Here is a 25,599-nt window from a genome sequence, read left to right on the forward strand (position 1 = left end):
AAGTCTCAAAAAGTCATGCACACATACTTTCCAGTGGAAATCTTTCTTTCCCCTGGAAAATAGCCTTACCCAAATAAGACTTTACACTACTTTGTGATACCTTGTGTTGAGAGGACGCCCCATAAGTGACACATGGCTGTTCCCACACTAACATCCCTGTTTTTTGAAGTGGGAAAAGTGTTACAATATGCATAGGAATATAGGGGGTTATTCTAACTTTGGAGGAGTGTTAATCCGTCCCAAAAGTGACGGTAAAGTGACGGATATACCACCAGCCGTATTACGAGTTCCATAGGATATAATGGACTCGTAATACGGCTGGTGGTAAATCCGTCACTTTTCCGTCACTTTTGGGACGGATTAACACCTCCTCCAAAGTTAGAATAACCCCCATAATCTATGCGTAGGAGACAGAGAATATAGCTGCCAAATGTCCCACATCCATGCATGACTGGTTAGGTCAGTCTCATTTGTTTCTTAGAAATCTGGGACTTGTAGTCTTAGTTAAAGTATAAAACCAAAACTACAAGTCCTGGAATGCTAAGGAAGAAAAACAGGACTAGCCTAACTAGTTACGCCTGGACCTGGGAATCTTTTCAGCTAAAACAGGATGACAGGATGTTTGCATGTCTATGCTAGACGAAAAGCACACACCTTTCACTATGCAAGTCAATATTGATAACACCCACCAACAGTGGTGGCCTGTAATTGTGGGTGGAAGAGGGGAGGGTGGGACACACAGCCACCCATGCACACTCACACTCACTCATTCACACATATGCACAGACACATCCATTCACAACAGTCATTATCAAATATTCAAACATACACGCACATACCAAACATTCATCTAAAAAAAAACCACACACACACTTACCTTCAGTTCTGCCTTGGAGGTCTTAGAAGGATTGGGACTGCTGCTTTCCCTCACTAGCAAACCTAAGGTCACCCAATGAGAAAAGGCAGCAGTCCCTACTCGTCACAGAGTGGAATGGGATCAATGAGACCGCTGAACCCACCCTACTCTGTGACGAGTTGTCACTGATTGACACTCGGTCCTCGCCGCTTCAAAGCTTAAAGCTGAAGTGCCCAGGCCCAAAGCAATTGGTGACGTTCCCCGTCGTCATGAGGGGAGAGGGTCTCAAGACACCTTTGCTAGGCTGAAAAGGTCACGCCCACAGGGCTGTGACTTCTTTATCCCAGCAAAGTTCAGCTGAGGCAGCCGGGAGCCTGCGCAAATAGCGCATGTCTAGCTCTCGGCTCCCTGACCCAAAAATGTAGAGTGTCTGTCTGGCTGACCTTTGCTGAGCCTGACAGACACTCTTTTTGAGGGGCAAAAGGTGGGGGCCGTGGCCCCTCAGCCCCAAAGGACAGGCCGCGGCTGCCCACCAACATCATATGTATTCACATACACTTCAGAAAGCCTGAGGACACACTGACAAGAGGTAACTGCGTGCAGCTCCTGTCACAGTTCACACACATACATTTCAGAAGAACTGCACAATGCAGAGGCCTACGATAACCAAACACAGCTCCTTCCACATTACATTTCAGGGTACTGGTGCATGAATTGTGGCCTGTGAGGAAGGATATGCTACATATGACGCTCAGGAAAGTTGCTTTCAAGACAGAGCTCAATCCATACATTAAGAAACGCATGTTAGCATCAGATCTCAGGTTGAAAGTAATCAGTGCTCATGTACACATTTTCTAGCACATACCTCCAGTTTAGTAAAGCTCCAAAGAGGGGTAGTCCAAGTGGCTTTGACCCCATGGTGGTATAGAAGGCAACTGCTTTTCTATTGATCTTGTTATTTAATTCAACAGGCTTTGAAGACAGGCCTAAGCAAACTCATGGGCGCCAACTTGTCTGGAATCTCATATTCACGATTCCACCTGAGGGCTCCCAGGTCAAAAGTGCTAATTGCAGCACCACCAGCCAATGTTGCAAGGCTTTATGTCATAACCTTCAGCTCTCATGCGGATGGACTCTTCCTCTGCCATTACTGTAGTGCTTAATTTGAGCCAGTGGTTTCTGGTGCTCGGCACCAGTACTTAATTGTCAGTGCCGGTTCTAGGGACAGTCCACTACATGGTGGCGCTGTCTGTCAAATTTAGAGATAAGCACAACAACAGTGTATGACTATATACATTAAAAATTAATTTTACCTGATGCTCACATCGTTATTGTAGCTATGTGTGACCTGGAATATTTTGAATTGTCACACATTTAGGAGTGTGATGGTTAGTACTTGTGTTGGTTCTGTCATTGGCATCACCGGCAGGGGCAATGGGTGGTGTAGGGTTCAGTGGCCTCTCAGGTGGACCCTATCACTTTTGTTTTTTGCAAATTAAGCACTGGCTAATAGGCTATTTTCCTGGCAGAAAATATCGCTCCAGTTCCTGCGCCCAACAACCCACCGTTGTCTCTCCATGTGTTTACAGAATGCCTCCCAGAAGCATTTTTCTATCAGAAAATTGTTCCAAATCTAAAATGTTTCCCCAGTCTCACTTTGGAGTATCCAACGAATTCTTCAATATGACGCCAGATTCTGAATTCAGTCAAATTCATATGACAGTGATAATCATTACCCTCGTGGCTTATATCATACTTTATTATAACATTATTGAAGAAAAATATGTCTTATGTAAAACGAAAGCACCTAGGCTTGCCTGTATATTTGTTTTATTTTCCGAGGAAATACTATCATTTCATGTGACCCATGTGTCTAGGGGCTAAATTCAAATTTCACTCCATGTGCCAGAAAACTTGTGAGTTGATGGCTATATTTTCACGTTTTTGGAAGCCCGCAAAAGCATTTTTACACTCATGGGTCTGAGGAGTCGGCGAAGTTATAAATCTTCTCTGGCTCATCGTTGGCTCATTGTGGGCTCATTCTTAGTTCGTTGTTAGCTCATTGCTGTCTCGTTGGTGGCTCAAGGCAGGAACACTTTTGCCACATTGCAAGCTTGTTGGATCATTGGAGGCTCATTACTTCCTCATTGCTGATTCATTGATGAATCACTACCGGCTTATCGCTGATTCATTGTTGTATAATTGCAGGCTCCTTACCAACTCATTGTTGGCTTATTACAGGCTGATTATTGAATCAAGAAAATGCTGCAGAAGCATGGACAATTGAACAATATTTTGGCTGTGTCACGTGCAGTCCATTCTGCAGGTATACATGCAAGCTATGGGTCATAACAGACTGATTGAAGCTGTGCATGATGAACTCTATCATATAAAAGAGACTCCTGTTCAGTAATTGGAGGTACGGCACTCATTGGTGTAGTCAAAGCACATGGGCAAGGAGTCATTTCAAAAGCGCATGTAGATGTACAATGAATGACAGGGCCAGTATTTGTAGGTGCCTGTTTATTCTCCAAAATAAAAGAAGAAAACCAACACTCATTCAATTAAATCGCATCAATGAGTGAGGAGAGTCTGCTGGGTCAACAGTCTGCAGTGATTCCTTTCAATCCACAGAGCGTGCATCAGCCACAAAAGAGTGTGAGTAGTAAACTCGGTTTAGTGTTCTAACTGAAAATGATGGCATCACTAAGCTTGTGGGGCACATTATGATGTCATGTGTGCCTTCAAAATCTACTTCCGGTTGGCACAGGAGCTGATATAAATGTAATGGCTGACACTGAGTTGACCAAGCTACAGGGTGACATCATGCTTCAACCCACCATTGACAACTACTTGTGGGTAGCATATGCATATGCATATGTGTTGACAATGGTGGGCTGAAGCATGATGTCACCCTGTAACGAGGTCAACTCAGTGTCAGCCATTACATTTATAGCAGCTCCAGTGCTAACTGCTGAATTTCTCTGGTTTTGTGTGAGTAAATTCAGAACCTAAGTAGAACATCCCTGTAAACTTTGTTTTTTAAGGGAATTTCTATGTTTTTTTATTCAATTTCCTAACTATAACATCCCTTTAACCTTTGTGTTTTCAGTGAATGTCTATGTTTTTTTAACATCAAGTAGTATTAATTACTATATATTAATCCAACCTCTGCCATCCCCCCTAACCACCCAATCCTGTGCTGCACATGGCCTTTGGTTGTGTGCGGAAGGAATTGGCTGCAGGTCCTGTCTCTGTGGTGTGAGAATAGGTGTGAGAGATTGTCTCTGGGTGAGAGAGTGGGTGTGAGAGTGTCTGGATGTGAGAGTGGGTGTGAGAGTGTCTGTCTGGGTGTGAGAATAGCTGTAAGGGAGTGTCTCTGTGAGTGGGTATGGGAGTGTATGAGTGCATCTGTGAGTGTATGTGTGAGAGTATGAGTAGTTATGTGAGTGGGTCTGTGAATGTCTGAGTGGGATTGTGAGTGAGTGCATGAGTGTCTAAGTGGGTCTGTGAGTGAGTGCGTGGGTCTGAGTGTCTGAGTGGGTCGGAGAGTGGGTGTGTTAGTGTCTGAGCAGGTCTGTTAGTGGGTGCATGAGTGTCTAAGTGGGTCTGTGAATGAGTGTGTGGGTCTGAGTGGGACTGTGAGTGGGTCTGTGAGTCTCTCAGTTGGTCTGTGAGTAGGTGTGTTAGTGTCTGAGTGGGTCTGTGAGTGGGTGCGTGAGTCTCTGAGTGGGTCTGAGAGTGGGTGTGTAAGTCTTTGAGTGGATCTGTCAGTGGGTGCGTGAGTCTCTGAGTGGGTCTGTGAATGGGTGCGTGATTGTGTAAGTGGTTCCATGAATGGGTCTGTGAGTGGGTGCATGAGTCTCTGAGGGGGTCTCTGAGTGGGTGCATGAGTGTCTGAGTGAGTGTCTGAGTGGGTCTGTGAGTGGGTGCATGAGTATCTGAGTGCATCTGTGAGTGGGTGTGTGAGTGTCTGTATGGGTGTGTCATTAGCTCTGCAAGTGATTCTGACACAAATTAAACCTCACCTGCCCTTTTATCCAACAAGAGTCTGCTTTGTATGAAATATCTACCCAATTGGAGTTCTTTCTGCCTCCTTGAGTAAATGTCCAGTATGTATTCTACTCTACAGCTGTTTAATGGAGCACAAGGAAATGTCACGAATGACCTTGTCTGAGATTTATTGAGTGATTGTTCCTGTTTCTTTAGAATTCTGTGATAACATGAATCCTCCTATAGAGACACCAACAAGACTACAAAGATGTAAATCTCCACCAAACAAGAGTCCTTCCTTTTTTCCATATGAAGTGAGTGCTTCTTTGTTTTGTGGAGATGTCCTCATATTCCTCAGTGTCAAGAACATGCCATCAAAATTGGCGGAAGCCCCCTGGGGACCCTTTGGAAAGCTGTACATCATCCTGGCAAAAGTAGGAAAGACAGATGCATACCACTAAGGTGGACTATGCGGGCCAAGCGGGCACAGCTTCAGGTGATTTGCACATTTACATACGCTTAGCAATTTAAAGAGAGAACCATGTTATTTAGGGGAGTGGGCTGTGCGCCGCCCAGGGCCTATTTCGACCCCAGGGACCCCCATTCCCCAGGGCTCACCAATATTAAATGGGGGAAAGGGCTGTGCGTGGCCCCAGAGATCTCATCCTCTGGGGCCCACCACTATTCAATAGGGAAAGGGAGCTGTGAGGCCCTCCTGCCCCAACCCATTTTGGCCCCAGGAACCCATCCCCAGAGCCCACCTCTATTCAATGGGGGAGGGTGCCATAGAGCACCTTCCCCAGTCTGATTTTGGCCCCGAGGACCTCATCCCCCAGGGCAGGGCGATCTTTCCTAGGTGAACCCTCAGAGCACCCAGCATGTAATGAATCCACGGGGGCCTCAAGGGCCCTGCGGTCCCGGCCGGCTCCCCACCTTCTGCGAAGACAGCATTGTTTTTGCACACAGGGAGCTGCTAAGCATGCAGCACCCTGTGCGCAAAAGCAATTGTTTCTTTTCTTTTCCTCACATACTATTTAAATTAAGCCCGGAGCATAAATAAGCACAGGAGGAGGGGCGGTGCTCACCCCTCTTTTATTTTTTTTATATGTCCTTGGGACCTGGCCAACCCGGGGGCTTTACAAAAACAAGTGCGAGAGACCTCTCTTTTTTTTTTTTGCAGGAAATTTGCGATGTCGTCTCAAATTTGCGGCAACATTTTTTTTAAAGTGCTTTTTTTGCTCTGGCGGTGTCTCCCTGGGACACCAACAACAGAGCTAAGGGGTCAGGGTCTCCCTGCTCTGGCCCCTTTTCTTTTTTTTCACTTTTTTTCAGTGACTCGGCTGAAGCTGAGTCTCAAGATGGCTGCCAACACTTCCTGGTTGAAGTGTTGGTAGCCAATCAGAGCTCTGCATTTCCCTACACAAGCTTGTCATTTTTCGCGAAGTTGTTGGGTAGGATACACAGCCCTACATTACAAATGTGGATTTCCTTACATTTCTCAACTACTGAATGGATTTACACCAAACAACAAAAAGCATAATCTGTGGAACAACATCTACCTTCCTGCCAAATTTGGTTTAATTCTGTCCAGGGGTTTGGGCTGTAGTTGTGTTCAAAACTCCCATTGGAATTAACATGGGAAACACAGTTTTTTTTACCCCCTCTTTTTCTTGGACCCCGCTTGACGATTACCCCGAAACTTCCCATGTGCACCAAGAATCACCAGCACACGGTTTTTGGGAAATTTCCTAAAAATTCGTCAAACAGCATCAGAGATACAGGCAGGTAAAAAAATTATTTTTCCATGGAAACACGGTCCTAACTATATCTACCTACTGGTGACCCCCTTTTTTCAGCCAGCCCTTGATAACTCACCCAAAAAATGTATCAACAGTAGCTGAAGTAAGTGTTGTATTAATTTTGAAAATGTTGATAAGATTTGTCAAGTCCCACCAACATTATTAGCTAAACAAAAAATGCTTTTTATATGGAAACTAGGTCTTAACTATATCTACCTACTGGCGACTGCCAATAGGTAATAAATCAAATATATATATAGAGAGAGAGAGATAGATAGATAGATAGATAGATAGATAGATAGATAGATAGATAGATAGATAGATAGATAGATAGATAGATTTATTTTAAGACTTTGCTCTTTTTTAATGTAAATTGAATAAAAATACATTTTATGACGATAAGAATACAGACTTTTGTGTGTGAAGTGCCTCCTTTTCAAGTTTTGCACTTTGAAACAATGCTGCAGCTTTTTGTATAAAATTATACACATGTGCACAGTGAACATGGTGACATAGCACAATTATTTCTTAAAGTTCAGATTTTACACATACAAAACCATAGAAATTCAGCAGTTACAGTATAGTTATGCTTATCCAAAGAAACTATAACTTGTGCCCTAAAATAACTATAGCTCGCACACCTGCCATGCATGGTTTTCTTATCAGTAATTTTATTGCAAATGTTGCAGTTATATTATCAATAATATCATAGAAGATGTCATGCGTGATGTAATATGTTGGGTGTTAGAAATTGGGTCTTTAGTTGGCAGTGGTATGCACCCTGTTCAAGAAAGGACCGCTCTCCTAGTCAGGCAAAGTTGAAATACACAACCTAAATTAACCTGTGCTCACCTCTGATAGGTTGGCGCAGAGCAGGCAGGCTTAAAATAGAAGGCAATGTGTAAAGTATTTCTGCAACACACACATTAACCACAGGAAGTACACCACAAAGGGACGCCACAGAGGTGTAAAAAAATAAAACTTGTTTTTGCATAAATTAAGACCAATATGAAAATAATCCAATTTGTCAATAACTAGATATTCACTTTCAAAAACAAAACAATGGTGATAAGTGATAATGAGAAAAAGAGATGATGCAGGGCACTCTGCGGCATGAATGTGCTTTTTCTCAACAGAACACTGTAATATCCGGGGTGCGCTTTTCCCAGAGAGCAGCTCAGTGTTAGGTTCCTGAGTAAGGCTTTTCCCCTGCACGGTCACAAAGAAGCTGAGGGGACTGCTGGGGAGTTGCCAGGTAAGGGGGGCGGCGGTACCAGGGGAAGTCATTCCACCGCCACGGGCTTTGAAGGTTGAAGAAGGCGGCATTCGGTCAGTCGTGCCGCTCCATAATCCTTAGTGTGCTGGTGGTTGACTGTGAGGGAGCTGTGCTGGATATTTGGTGAAAGTGGGCAGCAAAGTGCAGCAAAGCCACTCAGGGTTGTTGATGAAAGGGAGTGGCAAAGTACAGCAAAAGACACTCAGAGTTGTTGATGAAAGCGGGCAGCAAAGTGCAATAAAGCAGCTCAGAGTTGTTGATGAAAAGCAGGCAGCAAAGTGCAACAAAGCAGCTGAAGTTGTTGATGAAAAGTAGGTGGCAAAATGCAACAAAGTTGTTCAAGGTTTTTGATGAAAGTGGGCAGCAAAGTGCAATAACCACTCGAGTTTCTGTGATGTCCCTGAGACCCTTAGTAGAACTTTCAGCAAATCGCCAAGCCCTTGAGTCGCTCTAGGGCTAATTGATGAGTCCTGAGCTACCAAGCAGAGATCAGCAGGCAGCAGGGCAGTGCAGCAGGACAGGGCAGACAATCCTGGTAGAGTGACAATCATGGCACACAGCAGTCTTTATTCCATCCGCGTTTTCTTGAGCGTACTGATTTTAGTGGGTCAGAGACCCAGTACTTATATTAAAAAGTGCCTTTGATGTGGGGCATGAATTTAAAAGGTTTCCGTGGAGTGCACAGTCTTCCTTTCAGCTCAGCCCCAGCTCCAGACTATCTACTCTTTGAGATGTTAATGGGAGCCCTTCCCAACCTCCTCCCCAGCAAGGCTTATCAATATGCAGATGGATGCAGATGCAGCGGAGTATCTGGTGTTGTGGGTGTCTGAAGGGAATGCACAAGTGTAGCTGTCACCTAGCCATGGCCAGATATGTATTGGAGATAGGCAGTGGGGAAATCGGACAGTGAGAGCAGAGAAATGCCCACTTTCTAAAGGTGGCATTTCAAAAATAGTAATGATAGATTTTACTCTACCAGTAAAGAGGATTTATCATGCCCATCCCAACAATACTAAACACGATGCAGCTACTCCACTGAGATCAGGAATTACAGCTTTAAATTATAAGGAATTCCCAATGTTGGTCTATGAGAGAGGCAGGCCTCAAGGTAATGAAAGATGACTTTGGGAGTTTTTCATTAACAGGGCATGAAAGATTTAAAAGTACATGTCCTGCTTTTCACTTATATGACACCCTGCACTATGGGCTGCCCAGGGCCTACATTAGGGGTGACGTATATGTAAGAAAAGGGGAGTTTAAGGCTTGGTAGAGGTGTTGAATGCCACGTCAGTGATACTGCAAATACAGGCTCTGCAGTGGCAGGCTTGAGACATGTTTACAGGGCTACCTAGGTTGGTGGCACAACTGCCGCTGCAGGCCCACTAGTAGCACTTACTTTAAAGACCCTGGGTATATCGTATACCACTTTACAAGGGACTTACATGAAAATTAAATTAGACAATTTTGTATACACCAATATTACCATGTTTTAGGTTTAGAAGAACATGCACTTTAACATTGGTTAGTAGTATTAAAGTGCTCAGAATCCTAAGGCCAACAAAAAGTTACAGCAACAAAACAGGAAGTAAAGGCAAAAAAGTCTGGGGTAAGACCACCCTAAGGATACCAGGTCTAACATGGGTATATGCAGTGCATGGTGAGGGCATGAGTTATAGTTACCTTAGGGCACAAGTCATATTTTCTTGTGGTAAGTATAACTATAACTGCTGAATCTCTATGGCTTTGTGTGTGTAAAATCTGAACCTATATATAACATCCCTGTAACCTTTGTTTTTTTAGTAAATGTAGTAGTAATATATATATATATATAAATGTTAAGTGGTTTCATTGTAGTGCGCTTTCGAGCTGGTGCCAGCGTAGGGATGGACCTTCCCTTGTTTTATTTTTAAACGAAAATTGTTCAAACGCCGCACTCCAGGAAAGTTCACTAGTTTTATTTTCAGATTAATTCATCACCTATAACACCACCAACACGTTTCGAGTACCAAGTCTTGGTCACGGTTCATGAGTGCATTTTCTATATCTCTTATTTATATAGTCCCATATGTGCCCATAATGATTCATTATGGGAATTGTAGTGCTCTTAAATATAAAAACGTTCTTACATCAATTAAATTCACGAATTGCATACATTGTGAATATACATGCTTTTTTTCTCCTATTTATGAACATGTCTATACATCTTACATAATTTTATATTTACATTCTTGGTTCTGTATCTGTCCCATTGCTGTTCAACATAAATACCAAGTCTTGTTTGAGGTTCATGAGTGAATTTTCTATGTCTCTTGTTTGCATAGTCCCATTAGTGCCCCAATAAGGCATTATGGAATCTGTAGTACCATTGAATATAAAAAAATGTTTACATGGGGATTAAAATTCGCGAGTTGCATGCATTTTGAGTACATATATGTTTTTTCACTCTTATTCATAAGCATATCTGCAAGTCTCCTGACCTAGCCATGGGCACGCATACGATCATTTTAAGGATGTGAAAAATTTGATAAAACTCACAGCATCTCAGGGCTGTGTGTATTCTCATGGGGGTCCAGGACCTGGATGGCCCACTCCCCACCACTTGATGCAGATTTACCCACTGGGAAAGTTAAATAATTATGGGCACTACCATGTCTCAGCAAAACGTTTAGGAGTGCAAGGTCACCTTTTGTCAATATTTTCAACTGATAAATAGAGCCATGTGTGCGTGTAAATTGTACTTATAAACAGATACGGCTTTGTGAATTAAACCTTATTTTTTAGCAAAGGATGCTTTTGCAGTCTATGTTTTCACATGCTACCTGCTCCCCTTTCAGTCTCTCACAGGCAGGTTAAAGCAAAGGCTGCGTGCCCGCCCTGGCACTTTCTGCCATCAGTCTAGGGCACGGCAGGGCTGGGAGGAGTGGATTCTGCAGCAATGATTTCAAACCAAGGCTGTATCCGGAGGAACACTGCTAAACTGAGGATGAGTCAGCATGATTGGACAGCGTTCCACGGACACAAGCCCGGAAAAGAGAATGAGAGAAACGATTTATTTTCTTTTTTTTTTTTTTTTTTTGCAAGACAGATCAGCACACGTCTTCTGCAAAGTTGCTGTAATGCTGCCCCATCCATCCTTTTCATTGCCCTGGCGTCCTGCCCGTCTTCGGATTGCCGGATAACTCAATTAAGGCCTGCGTGCTCTAGGATACTGGCGACTAAGATCTTGCTCAGCACGCCTAAGACTTGCAACGGTTCTGCATGCCAGAATAGATTAGTATGTATAACATTGAAGGAAGGGGTTCCTCAAGACTTAATCCTACTTTTATGCTAGAAAATGGGGTTACACGCTTACTATTCATTTTATTAAGCTTCTATATCACAGCTATGGCAACAAACAGCCCTCTCTATCTTTTATTCATTTAACCTCTGAATAAAATGCAAATATGGTCCGGAAACACAGTGATACGTTGTACCATCATTCTATTGTGGTTAAGAAACAATATGTTCTAAGGAATTAGGGCCAACAGTACTCAACTGAACAATACAGAAAAACATCTGCAATATCCAAAGAAAAGCAGTCGGACAGTGTGTTTCTTACTGTGTAAATAAATCTATCTATCTATCTATCTATCTATCTATCTATCTATCTATCTATCTATCTATCTATCTATCTATTTAGCCTATCTACTACAGACTTCTATCTCAAGCTGAAAGAAGATACCGTCAACCATCCCAAATTATCTCACTGTCTCTCTTAGGATCATCAATGTATGGAGAATAATTGGCTATGCCTAAATGGTGAAACAACAGATATTTTGGTCTTACCGTTCCCATAGGCTGTGAGCACTCTACCCACAAGTCGCAGTAAATAAAGCATGCAGTCAGGGTTTGATCTTCAATAGTGATCCAGCGTCGTCCGTTCTTTCTCCTTCTAGGTCGATTAATCTTTCTAGAAGTCCTGAGGAGCAAGGATAAACACCTCACTCACAAAACGTTAATGGCAGTGCACCCCGTTTGGTTACCAAGTTAAATCTCAGAGACAAACTTGAAGTTTAAAAAAGGATTTATTATAGACTCAAAAGCCAAACGTACATAAGAGGGTCTCAAAAACATAGTATATATGTATATGATCACCAAAGGAGAATCAAAACGTCGCATAATGTTAAATTTCACTATGATATAAAAGACAGATAATACAATAGTCACAATGCAGAGGATAAGGAAAAGCATATGGTGCTTCAAATTCAAACTCAGATTTGAATGAATGAATGAGTGGAATTTCTAAGGTGCACAAATACCCAGGGGTGTCTTGGAGCTACAGACCTACAGATACTAAGAACACTCATAGCTTGAGGGCCTGGCAGTTAGAGAGGATATGTAAACAAACAAGAGTCCAACAATTTGCGAAAGTAGAGAAAACTTGGTTGATTTCTAAGATGGAGTTGCATTTTATTCCATAGCTGGCTGGCAGTATAGACAAGCCCACACCACCAGGAGGCTTTATTTATCCTGGTGGCCGACACAAAAAATGATGCTGTAGATTTCAGATTTTGGCTTGGTCGGTACCACCTAATTTTCCTTGCCAGGTAATTGGGTTTGGTACTATACAGGGCCTTATGTGCCTGGTAAAGTGCCTTGAAGGCCACACACTTCTTTACAGGGAGCCAGTGGAGATCTATTAGAACCTTTGCTACTGATGTATACTTAGAAACTTTCTTTAGGATGCATGCAGCTGCATTCTGCAGTGTCTGGAGGTTTTTAAGTGGCGCTTGTCGTATGCCCATATATAAAATATTACAATAGTCAGTCTTTGACATGACCAAAGCGATAATAAATTATTTTTTTTAAGCTAAAAAGGGTTAAAATTAGCACCTTATTTAAGATCTTGAGCTGTAGAAAGCAGGATGAAGTGAGCTCGTTTACTTGCTCATTAAAAGATAAGCAAGCATCAAAGATTACCCCAAGGTTTCTTACCTCGGAAACTGGTATTGGAGGAGCCTTGAAGCCACAATGAGTGGCCCCAGAAAATAAATTATTTTCCAAAGACAAGGAAAACTGTTTTTTTCTGAATTTAGTTTCAGACAGTTGGTGGGCATCCAGCTGGCTATTGCCTTCATGCATTTATTAAACCTGTCAGCCACTTCCTCTGCATTACTTGGGATGGAAACCACGAGCTGTGCAACATCAGCGTAGGCTATCATGGCAAAGCCATAAGAGTGGATTAGTTTAGCCAACAGCGCCACTTAAATATCAAAAAGTGTGGGACTGAGCAATTCCCCTGGGGAGCCCTACAGAGGGGAGAAAAAGATTTCAAGCGGAAGTCCCAAAGGGCCACCGACTGTCCCTTATCACTCAAGAATGAAGGCATGAGTTTATATGCTGAACCCGAAATGCTGATGTCAGACAGACGGTCTAACAATACCGTGTGACTGACCGTGTCAAAAGTGGAGGAGAGATCGAGTGGGCTCACCGCGGCTCTACCACCATTATCTTTTATGCCTCTGATCTCTTTTGAGACAACAATCAGAGCTGTCTCGGGGCTGAAGCCTGGTCTGAAACCATATTGTGTGATCTTCAATAGGTTGTTTTCTTCCAAGTAACCTGATAAGCTGACACTGGGATGTTTTTCCACTATTTTAGCAGGAAAGGGAAGTCATGAGATAGGACAGAAATGTTTCTGCTTGTTAGGATCCAGTGAAGATTTTTTTAACAATGATAAGATTAAGACCTTTTTCCAGATAGCAGGAAAAGCACCAATCGCAATAGCCACGTTCAGCAAGGTCATCAAGACTGGCGTTATGCAGTCGGCAACCACCTGCACAACCTTCAGTAGACAAGGGTCAGATGGTGCTCCACATTTTACTTGATCAATGAGTTTGACTGTGTGATCAACACTTAATTGTGGGAAATGATCAAAATCTACTATCCTAATGCTGCTGTTTAAGGGTGCTTGATTAGTATCGACAATGGAGTGAGCAGAGTCAAATTCTTTGTAAACTGTCTCCACTTTATTTCTAAGGAAACAGTTAAACTCTTGCAGAAATCCTTATTGATCGGGTGGCAGGAAAGGGAAATTGGCGTGGAGAGTGATTGGACTATTTTAAAATGTTCCTTAGGGGAATTAGAAGCCAGTTAAATTTTTGCTGCATAAAATTTGGACTTCTGTCTCAAAATCAAATTTTTGTATTCCCCAATAGCTCTTCGATAAATGTCTTTGCTTTCTTCACTTTAGTCGTGCCTTCATGCTCTCTCCAATCTGCGACATTATTGTTTCATCACTGTTAGCGCAGGCGAGAATCAAGGTGCACATGGATGCTTCCTATGAAACTTTATTATTTTTTCAGGTACTAGTTTCAATACTTCCCTACTCAACCATTCATGATATGGTTTTTTAGTTCCTTGCAGTAGTGTTGGAGTATTAAGTTTGAACTGAACTGCCATATGATCAGACCAAATTAGGGGAAAAATATCTTCATAATTTAAGTTGGAATCATTTGAGAAGGTACCATCTGGAGTGTGGCCAATTTGTGGGTAGCCGAAATTAACATCTGAGTTAGATCAAAGCCACCTAGAGATTCTATTAAACCAATAGTGTCCTTATCACTTGAGTCTTCCAGGTGAACATTGAAGTCCCCTAATATGATATAGTTCAGATATTGTACAGTATATCCTCAATTTGGTCACAGATAACTTTCAAGAAGGAGGCCTTGGGTCCAGGAGGTCTGTAAATCACATGTCCATGGAAAGTGTTGTTTTCTGTGACCATTCATTTAAATGAAAGAGCTTAGAAATTCAGTAAAGTGAGGGGATGACACGAAAGGCTCAATGAGTCATGAAACACTATAGCCAAGCTGCCCCCACATTTACCATATCTATCTAATCTACTAATGATATATCCTGCCAGCATTGCGACCACAATATCTGGATTAGAAAGATCATTTAACCATGTCTCGTTAAAAATACCAGTTGGGGTTATGAGAATCTAAAAACTCAAAAAAATCTGATATATGTTTGATCAATGAATGAGCATTAATTAAAAAGCAGCTCAGTGAATCCATTCTTTGCTCTCCAGGCCCCACGTGCCTGTACACCTTCATCCGTCTATGGAAGTTCTGAGGGTTAGCAAGACACAGAGTAAAATTGTAGGCTGTATAACAAAAATAATTTGAATATGCCTCTAGGGCAAAAAAGCTGCAATCCTGTGGCCTACCTGAAGCGTTAAGGCCAAGCAATGTTTCCTTTGAGTAATACTATCCAGTAAAATGACCAGGGGTCCCGTTGTATGGCGCATTACAGGCGCTGACAGGCACAGAAGGGCTTGCCTTTGGCGTGCCCCACTGTTCGCACCTGCTGCGTAGTTGCAGTCCCATTGATCCTTAACTAGTCTACTTTCCAGAACACTAGATAGTAACCCCGAGAAAATACACCAATGGCGCGTGCTCACTCTAACTGACGAGTAGGGGGCGCAGATGACAAAAGTGCTTTATGCAATGAAGGTGCCTCTAAACACAAAAGCGACTGTTGAAAACTGTTAAAAATTACCATACAATATTCCAATGTCAAATGCCCCCACAAATTGTTCGGCAGCATGTCTAGATCATCAGAGTGTCTTGATTTTTCTGCCTAACCACTGAATCTAAACTCCTAACTATTCTAATAATCAAAAGATTAATACAGAGGAAAGCATCAGCACCACAGGAAACTTCAGTAGAAGTCCTGTTGAGAGATGTGAGTAGCATAAGGCAACTTAACCTAATAAAGAAAGAAGATCTAACTTTCCCTAAGGGTCTGCTCTTGCCAAGGGGCATAGGAAATCTGAAGCACTTTCTTTCTAAACAACACGTTAATCGACCCCAGAACCTTCCAGTTGCTGACATCACATCCAAAGAAATTTCCACTAGCAAGACACCGTTGCAAATTATGTCCAACTAACTTTATCCTCTTCTGGACAAATCTGCTCGACCTTGGATTACATCCATGCCCAGGAATTTAATAAGGGAGTAGTTCTTGTAGCTCCTTATCACCATTTTTCATTCTCTGCAACCCAACCCTCACTTCCTTATCTAACACCTGCAGAGGAAAGAAAAATAATGCACACAGTAAGAGAGTTTCATGTCGAAGTTAAACATAACAATCACGTTGGCCTTGATTCCAACCTGGTCAACAGAAAGGAAGTGGATTTTAGGTATACTTTTACAAGTGAAATTCTCTTAAGCACAATAAACGAAGAGTGATTATAAAATATATAATACGTTAAAATACTAAGGTATTAATTTTTTGATTAACATTACATAATGGCACTGTAATACTGTGATCTTTTAAAGTGCCACATTTACATGGGTATACTTTAACTCATAATATATGAAGTTAAATGCTTTCTTACTCTTCTTCCAACAAAGCATAATGGTGCAGCCAAGTTATGCTCTATCAGTAGCAATCTTTAAGTCGCGCACAGAAAGTCGCACACAGATAAACGTGGTGACCAAAATTGCTTTCCACACTTAGGGCCGGATTTAGAGTTTGGCAGAGGGGTTACTCTGTCCCAAACATGATGGATATCCCGTCCACCGTATTACAATTCCATTATAGCCTTTGAACTTGTAGTACATCAGATGGGATATCTGTCACATTTGTGACAGAGTAGCCTCTTCGTCAAACTCTAAATCAGTCCCTTAGTCTGCTTTACGAGGCCTACCAGTACTGCACCTCTTCCAGACTATCATCCTAATCCTCAATTAAACTATGTAACTTGACTGCGGTTTTGCCTAAAATGACACAATCTCATTACTCCTTCCCTTAGATCCCCCTGGCCTCCAGTAAAAGAAAGAGCACACTGTAAATCACATTTCTTTAGACACAAACCACTCTGTGGCTGCCCACCAATCTACATTGTAAAACTGTGCCTTACCAACTGACTAAAAGCCTCTGTTTTGTCAAGCCATGCATACTGTTGTTCTCACCTTAGGCGTAGGAGATATAAAGGCCAAGATCTTCTGTTCCAGGGCCCTTCTCCATGGAGCCCTCTGCCCCATCATCTGAAGCTGAAATAACTATCTGAAATTCAAAAGATCCCTAAAGGCTTATCTTCTCACTCTGGCACTTGGATAATAGATCCCTCTTCATGATTAAGTATTTCAGCTGTATCGCAGATCCATCCCAGTCAGACACCTAAGATCGTCCCATCTCTCTACCCAGGTTCCCAGGATTTTTACTTGTCAAGGACAAGGGTTTGCCGTCTATTTGGGGGATGTATTTGACACAGAATTATCTCCAGACACTGTCCATCGCGGCTGGAAGATTGACATAATCCCCAACACAAGTTCTACCATTTTGATTATAATGACAGTTTTTACTCCCTCTTACATGAACACACGCCATAGAGTCAGTGCCCAGGTTGGGGTGGTTAGCAGTGCATTACAAAGAAATCTAAATAAAATAATATCTATCTATCTATCTATCTATCTATCTATCTATCTATCTATCTATCTATCTATCTTTCTATTTATTATCTATCCATCAACAGATATGACAGATCAGCCATTGTCCACCCACATTTCTACTAAGGTACTGCCACTTCCTAATGAGCCACTGGACACATTCTACAATGGAAAAAGGACCCCTTAAAATAATTGTCCTGCACAAAAATAGAAAAGCGAAATCTCAGGATAAATCATCCAACAAATGCTTAAAATTAGTTGGATGAAAATAAGAAGGACAGTGGAGCATTTGATCAAAAAAAGTTATCACTACAAACTAGCCCAGCAGGCAAAATCATCCAATCCGTAATCGACCTCAGGCACTACAGGGGGAAACAGCCTTTACTATGCAACCGGAACCACACAGGCCCTTCCCAACGTGGGTAAAACAACAAACACATTGTTATTACGTGTTCCTTTACCACTTGTCACTGTGTCAAACCTATGCTTAAAGACTTTGCTGTACAAATGGCAAAAGACTGTCACTCTCTAGCTCGGCATGGACAGCACTGTGCTGATCCAATGCTTAAAAACTTTGCTAGATAAACAGACATTTGAGGTGAGCAAATCTAGAGTATTGCAGGTGTTGCAGGATGCTCCTTACTAGAGCTGCTCTCCACCTAAACTTGGGAACTACCCAGAGTTCTCTATTCTTCTTTTTTGCATAATTTATGTGTCACTCTAACACTGAAAGGGATTTGTTTTGACTTATACTGGGTGCTCCCTTGTGTCTGGACAAAGCTAAACCTCTCTGATGAGCTCTAATGAGAGCCAAACATGTGTCAGGGGTTGTTTTTCCTCATTCCAGGTTGGCTTGGATGGTATTTTACCAGTCCAAAGCTGTAATACTGTGCCTGGAGTGGTAAATGGCTTTTTTCGTTTTACAGCTCGGCAAGGTTGGCACTGTGTCAAACCTATGCTTAAAGACTTTGCTGTACAAATGGCAAAATACTTCGTCACTATCTAGCTTGGCATGGACAGCACTGTGCTGATCCAATGCTTAAAAACTTTGCTAGATAAACAGACATTTGAGGTGAGCAAATCTAGAGTGTTGCTGGTGTTGCAAAGAGCTCCTTACTAGAGCTGCTCTCCACCTAAACTTGGGAATTACCCAGAGTTCCCTATTCTTCTTTTTTGCATATATATATATATATATATAGATACACACACACACATTTACAAGGCTGTACATATTAAATTAGCTATGGCTTGACCTCCCACCCTGCACCCCCAACCGCCCCCCACCCACCTCCCTCTGCCCCCTACTCGTCTCTCTGCTGGGAGCAGACAGGGGACTGTGTTGCCTGGCTGCAACAGATAAATTACTTTAATTATTGCATACTTTGTAGGCGTCTGTTAAAGGAGAGCATGCCTTGAATTTATGGTTCCCTAGATAATCTGACCTTTGTCACAAAAACCGGGACATTTATGTAATAATTTGACCTTGGTCCCAAAAACCCGGACATTTGTTTAAAATTAAGAGAAGGGTCGGGACAGTCCTCTACAAACAGGGACTGTCCAGGGAAATCCGGAACATCTGGTCACCCTATGTGTATTGTTAAACTGCCTTCCCATCCCTCAGTCTCACAGCACAGGAGACTCCCTGCATGAAACTTAAGCTGAAGCATTTGCACGATCGGAGTTTACCATCCCGGGACGGTAGTCTTTTAATAAGAAGTAGGGGAATGGTATTTCATAAATTAAAAAAGTAGGAGCACACCGTTCCCCCACTTTTACCTACTGTTGCACAGACTAGAGTTGGAATAATAAATTATACTATTGCAAAGTCTGGAGCTTCCCTAAGGCAAGTCCTTTTAACAACTTGCATGGTAAAGGAACCCGTGGTAATGACGTGTTCATTGTATTGCCCATTTTTTAAAGGCATGTGTGCTAATCGCAGCGGTGGCTGGCCTTTATTTACAATGGGGGGGGTGGGAGGAGGTACAATAATAATAAAACTAAAAGTTAAAAAAACTGCACTTGCCTTAGGACTGACTTCGTCCTCTCGCCGTCTCTTCTTCTCTCCTGGGTCCAACGCGCAACAGGACCTAGGAAAGTGCACTAACAAATCCTGGCACTGCTTTCAAGCTGGTAACCAGCATAAAAGAAGTGTAAGGATTGGTGGGTGTGACCTCTCTCCGGGCTAACAAGAGCACTGGTGGTCTGTGCTTTCTTTAACCCACCTGGCTTAAGACAGCTGGGTTAGAGAAGTTTAACAGCCAGTCTGACATGCGCACTTTAAACAAGTGCACAGATCCCAGCTGCCGCTCGGCAGCAATTGCCCCGCCTCATCCTGAAACTCGGTTCAGGACAGGGTGCTGAAAAATAAAATGGTATTAAAGAAAGTTTATTACCATTTTATTTTTCTGTCCTGGGGGCATTTTTCTTAGCGGGGTGATGCTCCTCTGCTCTCATGGAGGGGCCACCCCCAGCTAAATGCATGCGTGGCTCCGTCATACAACCCACTACAGAGGCGCAGCATTGGCTCCAATAGGCCCAAAGATATTGAGGAAACTGAGAGCACCACTGATAAACCACTAGGCCCCATAATAATAAAAAAAGCAGACAAGACTGCTTTCCTCTGCCACGCCTTCAGTGTTAGACAGAACTGAAATGCACGTTACTGTAGCTGTGAAAGATAATGTTATCCCTCTTCCTGATTCGTTTCTCCTCCATTTGCCACTTTCACATCCTGAAAGTGTCGGAATCCTTCAGCTAGTGATATTCTTCTGTTCACTCTCCAATTTCAACTTTCACCAATTGGCACCATGAGGCGCCAAAAAGTGGCTCCTAAGAACTTGCTAAAACATGTAAAAAAATAAACACATACATACAATAAAATAAATAAATAAATAAAATAAGATAAAATAAATAAATACGTAAGACAACAGATCAGATGAATTACATTTACCGAAATTATAATTTGGAAAGCATCGCCCTTTATGGCAATGACTTAGGCCGTTCAGAGACGGAAGGCTGTGGGGGGTGGGGGCTAATGGCCACACGTTGCAGGGATGCTGCAATACAATAATACCGATTTATTTTGACAGGCAGGACTTTTGCCTACGGATCACACGAATCATCACCACCAAAGGTGGAATTTAGTCAGAGGTTGCTTCAGCTTGAGATCTTTGTTAGGTCTCCCTAGGCAAAGTTACACACTTATGAAGAAATATCATTAAAGCCAATAACACCCGGTGAGCTAGAGTAGATAGTTAACTTACAATAATTCATTAAATAAATATGTAGTCAACCATTCCAGTTGACCAGCCCTGATTAATGAATATAAATATATAGAACCCTATTAGTAACAGTGACTGTTCCTAAATTAAAACTCATAAATAAATTGCTAATTTCATATAATTTACATGAACATTCAGTTCCATTCTCTGTATCTGTTAGTGAAGAAACGATGTATGTATTCCATAGTAGTGAACTTCATAAAAGCTTGCAACACTTTCTTTCATAATAAAAGAAAGCCACTGGGCCCAGAGAAGATTAGATTTTATGAACCCTCAGAGACTGAATGGAAATGCATATCCGTGTCTGGCCATGGATTTTGTGTAAAATGTACTTGCCTTTATGGATGAATTTTCATAGTGCCCAATTTTATCTTAAGTAGTATCCAACATATGATAGGTGACGTGCTTTCGATGAGTATTTGAAAAGTGGTGCCGTCCAAGGCAGACAGTGAACATGCATTTAAGGAAAGTGCATTTATGTGGCTCATTAGATATATGCAATGACTCATGGAACATAACACTACCGTGACCTCAGACAAAAGGCACTGTCGTATGGTTCTGTCCAAAGCAAAAAAAGGATGGTCCAAAGAGCAACTTCCAACAAATTTTCTATACTTAAGGTCATTTGCCAAGTGTTGAGGGACTATCAGCTGAACAGCTAGATGTGACCCACAACTGAAGTTTGGACTGGAAGTGTATCTTGTAAGCAAGCACTGAGACCCCACACAAGCATAACTCAGTCATGTGAGCAGAAAAAAGACAAATATGTTTGGTAGTGGCGGCCTGCAGCTTTAGGAGGGAGGGGGGCGGGCGGGACACACACACACACTCATTCTTTCACACACAGAGACACATGCACGCACATCCATTAACAACATTCATACCATTGAAACATGCACGCACGCACCAAACATTCAATTTGAAACATCACACACATGCACACACACTTACCTTCAGCCTCCAGGTCCCAGGAGGGTTGGGACTGCTGCCTTCCCTCATTGGCTGACCTTGGGTCAGCCAATGAGGGAAGGCAGCAGTCCCAGCCTCGTCACAGAGTGGGATGGGGTCAGTGAGACTGCTGACCCCACCCCACTCTGTGACGAAGTGTCACTGATTGACACTCGCCCTGGGCACTTCAGGGCTTAAACTGAAGCGCCCAGGGAGAGTGTCAATTGGTGACGCTTTCCTCGTCACCCAGGGGAGGGCCTCGAGGCACCTTTGCTGGGCTGAGGAGGTCACGCCCATAGGAGCTGTGAGCTCCTCAGCCCAGCAAAGTTCAGCTCAGGCAGCAAGGAGTCTGCGCAAATCGCGCATGTCTGCTCCTGGCTGCCTGACCTGAACATGAAGAGTGTCTGTCAGGCTGACCTTTGTTCAGCCTGACTGACACTCTTCATGGGGGGCAAAAGGTGGGGGGGCGTGGCCCCTCTGCCCTAAAGGACGGGCCGCCACTGTATGTTGGCGAAAGAATATAGTGATAGATGGCATGGCACCATTTTCAAGGTTACCTCTGTTGACTGGCTACTGTTAAACCAATTGCCAATCTAGAGGATCACCACTAGATTCACCAGCATGCCTGTTCAAGTTTACTCACTACAGTGCTTGGATGACGGAGGTGCGCCTTTAACCACAGCGGCTTGCACATTTCAAGATAAACACATCTTGCATTCTAGGTCATAGTGTACCATCTGACAACCTAAACGGCTCACAGAGACGGAAAAATGGGAGGAGTGCATGGAATGTGCAGGTTTATTTAGTGCCAAACTGAGTGACTTCGGCAGAAGATAGTGGTTGCATAAGCTTTATCAAGACTGGAGGAGCCGAGAATGTGAAAAAAGAAATCAGATGATAAACACGGACACTCTCTTGCTGGGCAATAGGGAATGTACATGTGCAGAACCACAAGAAGGTCTGCTGTAATCTATTCAGTGAAATAGAGAGAAATAATATATATCTTTAATTCCTTCGTTCCCCTAATGTGTCCTTCCAGGTACCATAGGGGAGCCAGTCAATATGGTTAAATGGATATATGTAGGTAAATGACAACTCGTTCTGCAGATGCCTGTATTACTCAAGTATTACAAATACGAACTAAATTGAACCAGTCATGTTGCAAAACGTCCCTTGCTACCAGATCCATTTTCTCATCATATCTCTAATTAAATGAGTTGGTCACAGCTCCCAAACAGGTAGCCCTGATGGAATTAAAGCCCTAACTGCATTGGCTCTGCCCTCGCCAGTGGACATATCACACTCATGCGACTTGTGAGGATGTTTGGGCATCTCTGTTGATTTTCCTTATGCCTGTCACCGCCTTTACAGGCCAGCCATAGGTAAAAACAAAGCTTGCATATTTGAAAAATGTTGATCGCACACATATATGTGACGGGGCTTCATGCATACGCTTAGCACCAAGACACAGATGCACATTTTCACTTCCTGATCCTCAGGGAGCAAGTGGTAATCTCATCTGCGAAAACAAACTTCCATTATCTTTCAGTAATTAGACGATTGATTAACTGTATCCATTAATTAGTTTTCAGTAGCTTCAAACAGGATAGACAAGATGGGGAAAGATTAACGAGCCTCCTGTCTTAAAAGCACCAAACATAGACTAAGAATGTATTCAATTTTCATTTTTGTTAGGGAAATTATTAAATTTGAATTAAGGCATTAGCAACGTGTCTTAATTGCTAATCGAATATGAACAATAAAAGAGGGGTAAATTATTCAAACATGTATAATAAGTAATTGTTTCTGCACTGTGTACCTCGGTGGATTTGCCATCAAGAGGTCAATTGACTGTGCCCAGGAGGCTAGCGATTGTGCCTAGCAGTTCGTTTTAATTTAGTGTACTGTATGAAAAGATTTTGGTGGCTGAAAACACTTCTGGGTGGGCAAGTTACCGTTTGCTACTCACACTGATCGAAACACATAATTATGCATTGATTACAATATGCATTCACAGTCTGAAACAAGACGAAAATTACATTGTAAGGAGGCATTGTTCTCACAATTTTCTTAAGATACCAGGGCTTGATTGATGCATACCAGTATGTAGGGGAGGGAAGGCACTTCTGAGTCCTGTCGTTTCCGTTAACGGTATATCATGCGCATTTCTGTGCAATCAGACACCAGTGATGGGGCTTAAGATGGCTCTGGATGACGTAAAGCTGGTGTCAAGAGCAAACACAGTGGCGTGCAAGGTACGCCACCCATTAGCAAAACTTGAGCATCTCCACCCGCTTCTTAATCCAACTACTGCTAGATGCTCAGAGTCCCCAGATGGAACAGGATCATCTGGCTGCTGTTCTGCTTGTCTCCTCCAGGGTGAACAACAGGGAAGGGTGCTGACATTTCTCCCAGGTTGAAAAGTAGGCGCATTTGGTGGCAGGTACAATCATTTCTAAGAACAGTGATTTAAATGACCTGAACAAAAAGCACAGCAAGTTTTCATTTCTTAGAAACTTACCTAATTCTCTCTTCATTTTTCTGGGGTTGAAGAACCTTCTTTCTGCTTGCACCATATTGGTGTTTTCTCTATCCATGGATCACCTGACTGGACCTTTCAAATCCCAGATAGCTCCTGTCCATTGAGGTGTACTAAGATTAACTAATCCATCATGGTTACTGTTAGACTTTTCATCCTTGGAGTGGTCTCCCTTAACTTTTTGCCTCTGTTCCCCAGGTTGTTGATGTGTGCTGGACTCTGGTTGTGCTGTTTGTTTTACTCAGGGCACTTTACCACTGCTAACGAGTGCTAAAGTGCAAGTGTTCCTATACAAAATGTGCATGTAATTGGTTCCTTCGTGATTGGCATATTTGATTTACTAGTAAGTCCCTAGTACAGTGCACTAGAGGTGTCCAGGGCCTGTAAATCAAATGCTAGTAGTGGGCCTGCAGCACTGGTTGTGCCACCCACATTAGTAGCTCTGTAAACATGGCTCAGACCTGCCACTGCAGTGTCTGTGTGTGCAGTTGTAAACTGTAAATTCGACTTGGCAAGTGTTCCCACTTGCCAGGCCTAAACCTTCCCTTTTCTTACATGTAAGGCACCCCTAAGGTAGGCCCTGTGTAGCCCCAAGGGCAGGGTGCAGTGTATGGTTAAGGTATGACATATAGTAATATGTTTTATATGTCCTGACAGTGAAATACTGCTAAATTCGTTTTTCACTGTTGCAAGGCCTGTCCCTCCCATAGGTTAACATTGGGGCTACCTTTAAATATGATTAAAGTGTAGATTCCCTTTGGGAGCGGATAGACATGTGGAGATTTGGGTCTCTGAGCTCACAATTTAAAAATACATCTTTTAGTAAAATTGATTTTATGATTGTGTGTCTGAAAATGACACTTTTAGAAAGTGAGCATTTTCTTGCTTAAACCATTTCTGTGACTGCCTGTTTTTTGATTCCCTGTCTGGGTCAGTTTGACAGTTGGGCTGGTTGCACCTCTCACTAGACAGTGACACAAAGGGAGCTGGGGTGTAGCCTGCATATCCTGATGAGCCATCTGTGCTAGGAGGGGATGGGAGGAGTGGTCACTCGCACCTGAAAGGGCTGTGACTGCCCTCACACAATGCAGTCTCCAACCCCCTGGTGTGTGTCTGGGGCCTGGCCTGGGCAAGGCAGGATTTCACAAACAAGAGAGACTTTTCTTTGCTGAGGGAGGAGCTGCCCTGCCTGTGACTGTGCTTTGTGGAGCTATCCTGCAGTTGCTGCTTCTGCCTGTGCTAAAGGACAAAGACTGGACTTTGTGTGCCTTCCTTCTTGTGAAGAACTCTCCAAGGGCTTGATATAGAGCTTGCCTCCTGTTGTTTGAAGTCTCAGGGACAGCAAAGATTTCTCTCTGCCAGCACTTGGAGCCACTGCTGAGACTCCTACCCTGCCAAGTGGTGCCCATCCAGTTCCTGGGACCCTGAAAGGAGAAGCTGGCAGGACAAGAGTGAGAAATCTACGCACAG

Source organism: Pleurodeles waltl, chromosome 11 (assembly GCF_031143425.1).
Source record: "Pleurodeles waltl isolate 20211129_DDA chromosome 11, aPleWal1.hap1.20221129, whole genome shotgun sequence".
Classification (NCBI taxonomy): domain Eukaryota; kingdom Metazoa; phylum Chordata; class Amphibia; order Caudata; family Salamandridae; genus Pleurodeles; species Pleurodeles waltl.